Genomic DNA, 6,000 nt, shown 5'->3' on the forward strand with positions numbered 1-6,000 from the left:
AAGGAAGAGGCTAATGCATATATATGTATGTTGGTGTGAGGAGAAGGAAAGAGAATCGGATTGGAAGGTCCTGTGCTGGTACTGGAATCGTTCAAATGAATCAGTGATAGATCACCTATTCCAGTAAATGCTACATTTGTTATATTTCTTCTCATTGAATTTTTAAAACTAATTGTTAACGGATTTTCACGATTCAAGTGTCAAATGAAAGCTTATAAACTGGAGATTAAGATGCAATAAATATATTTTGTGTAGGATTCCATTGTAATATTTTAGATGTAAGATTTTATGATTTTAAATGTCATAAAAGCCTATTCAATCTCACTTTAACATTGTAGTTTTGGGAATACTTTGCGCCGTGTAACTTTGTATAATTAGTTGGTTCCTTCTGTGCTGGTTAAAAATATTAGGAGGGGGAAATGCGCTAGAAGTAACCATGTCCTACTACTGGGGTTTTTACTGGGTATTTCTCCTTTCGTACAGTGCTTTGACTTAATTCAATATTCATTTATGCATTGATCTATTTTGAAATTTCACCAAAATTTGTCTGCAGCGCTGCTGTATAAGATAGACCAGGTTTGTTTCGAAGAGGGCATGGGCCCCCGAGTTCATAGCTGGTTGCGCCACTGATTGTACGTTACTTTAGAAATTGGTGTTATAGTCTGAGGGCTCTCCATGGTAACCGCGGCCTAGGCTCTAATACACCCAGTCCGCCTATGACGGGAGTGCAATCAAACTTTCATGGAGAACGACTTAAGCGATAGCAAGTGTTCCAAAACAATCAACAAGCAAACAAAACTAATATTACCATTCAAATTTCCTATTTGTTACTAATAACTACAGATATATTTCCTTCATTTGCACAAACACTTCAACTTACTAAGGGGACAAAATCCTCTTGTGTATGCCTGATATCCACTCTTGCTTTGATCTCAAGCTTTTTACCCGTGGAACCGTATTAACCGGGCCCTTTTGACGCGGGGTCTTTCTGACTTGTGCCTTTTTGACGCGGGCCCTTTTGACTCGGGCCCAGTTGACGCCTGGCCGTTTTGACCCTGCCCTATTGTAGTGGTGCCCCTTTCGATCAGGGCCCGTTTGACGCAGTTTCTTGTTGACTCTAGCCCTTTTGTCACAGAATCCTTTAGACCCGGGCCTCTTCGACGCGGGGCTGTTTTGACTCGGGCATTTGTAGCGGGTCCCCTTTTGACTCGGGTCCGTTTGATGCAGGGCCCTTTTGACTCGGACCCTTTTGTCGTGGGACTCTTTTGACCCAGGTCATTTTCATGAGGAGCGTTTTGATTCGTCCCCTTTTGCCTCGGGCCCTTTTGTTGCGTAGACCTTTTGACCCAGGCCCTTTTGACAGGGGGCCATTTGACTCGGGTCCTTTTGTAGCGGGGTCCCTTTTCACTCTGGCCCGTTTGACGCAGAGCCCTTGCGACTCGAGCCCCTTTGTAGTGGGAACCTTTTGATGAGGGGTATTTTGATTCGGTCCCTTTGACGTGGGGCATTCTGACTCGGGTCACTTTGTCGTGGGACCCTATAGACACGGGCCCTTTAAATGAGGGGCGTTTTGATTCGGGTCTTTTGACTCAAACCCTTTTGTTGCGGAGGTTTTGACCCGGGCAATTTTGACGAGGGCCATTTTGACTCGGGCTCTCTTGTAGCTGGTCCCATTTTGACCCTGGCCCGTTTGACGCAGATCTCTTAGGACTCGAGCCCTTTTGTCGTGGGACCCTTTTGACTCGGGTCGTTTTGATGAAAGGCGTTTTGACTCGTGCCCATTTTTGCGGAGACCTTCCGAACCGGGCCCTTTTGACGACGGGCCGTTTAACTCTGGCCATTTTGCAGCGATGCACCATTTTGATCTGGGGCCTTTTGACTCGGGTTATTTTGTCGTGGGTCCCTTTTGACCCGAGCTCTTTTTATGAGCGTCGTTTGATTCGGCTCCTTTTGAATCGTGCCCTTTTGTTGCGGAGGCCTTTTAGCCCGGGCCGTTTGACTCAGGCTGTTTTCTAGCAGGGCCCTTTTTCAGCCCGGCTCGTTTGATGCAAGTCCCTTTTTACTCGGGCCCTTTTGCCATGGGACCCTTTTGACCTGGCCCTTTTGATGATGGTCGTTTTGATTCGGGCCCTTTTGACTCCTGCCCTTTTGTTGTGGAAACCTTTTGACTCGAGCACTTTTGTTGCGGGGCCATTGTGGTCTTGCTCTTTTGTAGCGTGGTCCCTTTTGACTAGGGCTCTTTCGACTTGGGCCCTTTTGTTGCGGAGACGTTTTGATTCGGGTCCTTTTGTCGCGGGCCATTTTGACTCTGGTCTTTCTGTCTTTGCCCTTTTGTCGGGCCCTTCTGACATGGAACCATATATATAACGCAGCAGCTGAAATACCTGGGGCAGGGGGCCTGGGGTAGTATGAGTAAATCGAAGATAGATCGATCCAGGGTGCAGTAAAATTAATCACATCACTGTCATATCAATTTAGTTTTTCTTTCGACATCATATCTGGAGATGAATGTTCTTACTAATAGGCTACAGCGGCGAAAGACGATATACGCTATCAATGATAAATGTTATGACTGTTAATATATATATGGAATAATACGAAAAACACTATATCGGTCTCCCCTCCCCGTTGGAAAAAATCCTGCGGGCGTTAGTGATTATGATCTTGCCTAGTTACTGTATTCCTATATTATTCTATACACGGAATAAATACTTATGTTTTATATAATAATAAGAACCTTATCTACATTTATTACGGCCCTTGCTTTAAGACAACGAAACATATTCATGTTCAGCTTAATCAGTTTCCATTCTCAAATAATTACAGTGAGGCGAATGAAATAATTCAAGCCCGAACATGTCGTAGTAAATTCCTGAAGAGTAACAGCGCTAGTAGCAGTTGTTAGCAGTTTTTAACTTAACATATAAGGCAATAATTTGAAAAACTGAGAATACAAATCTTTTCAGAGATGACAGTGCACTGATGCTTTAAATCTATGCTCTTACTCCCTATACCTACGTTATTTCCCTAGTCAAAATAAAAACTCTTCAAAATTAATCAAAATTTCTTATGCAACCATCCCTTCCTTAGAGTACTGCGTGGTCACATACCCGTCACGGCGACGAGGATACCATAATCATCTATTTATTAAAATGCTACAATAGCAATTAGAAGCGCCTGAGCTCCAACCTATAACTTTAGCTTTCAAATCTTTCATTTATGGTTATGTATGATTTCACGTTTAACAAAGACAAATATTTTAAGTATTTGTACTTTAAATAGTCTAAATTAGTTAACTATATCTTTTTCATAAAATTATTGTTATAAAATTATTGTTCAAAGCATTTGTATTTTAATAAGCCTTCTCTAAAATCAATGCATGTGAGCTGTGCTTCCACCTTCCGAGTTCTTTTAAACTATGTTTATATGTTTGTGGTCAATCCTTTCGACAATGAGACCTCGGAAACTACAGGCTCTAGAAAGATGACGTTTTCACTGATCGACTGGAAATTTTGCGTAGATTGTCCAGTTCTAATTGAATATTTTGAAAAAAAAAATATGGCCATTATTTATTACATTTTTTAGGGTACGCTGGAAGCGTTGAAATTTAAAAAAAAATAAAGCATCATATCCTATGCGTTATACATCCCAACACCACAATGTTGTATATTGGGGTTGTATATTTCTCAAGCGTTTGTTCCATGGCCAAATAATAGTGAAAAAGAAAGGATAACCATTTCTCGAGTTAAGATAAATCTTTATTTTTTGAGTGTTTTGTCCAATGAACACCATATATAACTGACATTATAATTAACTGTATATGTGATGTATTTGCTTATTACATACTGCATGCAAGAAGAAAGAAAACACTGGTCATACATGAATTAGAAACTCCAACCGGAAGTAGGCTCAAATCTTGCAAACGGTGCGAGATATTGAGAAAAAAATAATCGAAAAAATCTCCCCTTTATGATACTCCTTGCCGATTTTTTTAAAATCAAGATATCTCTCACTTGTGTCTGTAAAGGGACATGCACATATGTTGTGAGGAATGAGAAGGAGATTTATGCTCATATGCGAATGATGCGCTGTGTAGAGAGCGCAGGTTCAGCTAGTACCTTAATTAATCAGTATAAAATATTCTTATCACATATACTTTCTGTGCTTAAAACATATGGACCACAATCTCGTTTCTAGGGCAGATAGCGGTTTCAATCTCGTTTCGATTCCTTTCAAGACAAATTTGAGATCTATTTCAGTCACAATTCACGTTGCATTTTATGCTTCCAAATATCAACAAATTAACACAAAATGTTCCGTCTAATAAACGTGCGTACCCTTTCAAAGTCCGTATAGTTTCCTGACAATTCAACTGTGGGAATTATTTGCCATTACGCGATAAACTACTCGTACTTGAACAATGCCTCCAATTGCAAAAGTAATCTCATATTTAGATTATTTTACAAATTAAAATATACATCGTACTCACTTTCTATCTTTAAATACATAAAGAAAGTTCCATAACGTGTTCAGAAAGCTCCTGTCTTTGGTGCACGCAATCCCTGAGTTAGATTCCCACAGGGAGGGGAAATCGGTCGAAAAACCTTTCCGCGTCAAGACAGTCACGACTGATGTTTCTTATAGAATCTGTCAATGTTGAAATGTTACCTAATATACACGCCGCGTGCGTTTCCTTGCTTCCGTAATAATATAATTGCACCGGTTGATATCTCTTATGCATATCAAACACCGTAAGCATATATTCCAATAATATATTTCATAAGCCAAAATACACAAAAGTTTATTTAGAGGACACCCGGACGAAACTTCTCCCTATCGTCGTTTCGTGAACTTAATACTCAACATGCACACAATTTCTTATACAATCTCGACATCAAGGAAATAAAAATAAAATACCTTAGTTATGTCTATAATTATAATCCACGGTAAACACTAAATATAATTCTGTTCAGTCTGTTATTAAGTAAAAATATGTTTTCATAATAGTTTAACCATACGTTAATAAATAATTAGGTAACAGAGGCCATCTATAATATGTAGCTTCCCCAAACTCGTCTTAATTTTCCTTTTTTTTTCTTTTTTGCATTCTTTTTCCGCAAACAAATTAATATTTTTAATTATTCATTTTAAATACGAATGCTTATTAAATATTTTTGTCCGCTGTTTAGTCGGAGCCAATATTTTCTGTCTAGACTTTGCCTTCCTCGTTCAATCTGTTTATCTCCGCTTCGTTAGCCTCGAGTTCAACTCTCTGGTTAATACCGAACTCTTTTAGCCAACACTTTGAATGTCTGTATTCCTAGCCAGCAAATGTATATCATATGTAAACATATTATTAGCGGTATTATTATTAACACAGGGCGATTTTTTTTAAAACTCATGGATTCCATTTGGGTCTAGAATTACTAATTGAAGTTCGAAAATTTCATGTGGTTTGTGGCAAATGATCAAGGAAGGATGGGAGATTTATGGTACTGTTTACTGGTTTAAAATCATCCGGGGTAATATCGAGCACGCCTCAAGACAAAAAACAAATTTTCGCCAGTGTACCTTACTAGGGATGATTCCATATCGGGACCAAGTACCTGGGGAAAACCTATATATCGTCTGAAAGCCCTTGCCTTGAGAAGTACGAAACCGTTTTCAAATCACGGGCAAACCCGCAAACTCACCCTATAAGAGGCATGTTTGTTGGTGATCATGACCCTATGTATGGCATATACAACAGAAGTAAAAATGAATGTTACGATGCATCATGCGTAAACGCCTGAGCCCATCGCGTTCCTTTTTGGCTCATTCCTAGAACGTGAATCGGGCAAGGGTGTGATAATATCACTTTGCACCCAGACGTACCCATTTGGTCAGTGTTGCCAACGAATTCTAAATACAATGTGGCAGATGGTTTCTGTACCACTGGATGTATATAAATGAAACGTGGCATAAACATAATTAGTCACTAGAGAAATTATACTGTGGGCG

This window comes from Thermobia domestica, chromosome 11 (genome assembly GCF_964235325.1).
Source record: "Thermobia domestica chromosome 11, izTheDome1.hap1.1, whole genome shotgun sequence".
NCBI classification, from domain to species: domain Eukaryota; kingdom Metazoa; phylum Arthropoda; class Insecta; order Zygentoma; family Lepismatidae; genus Thermobia; species Thermobia domestica.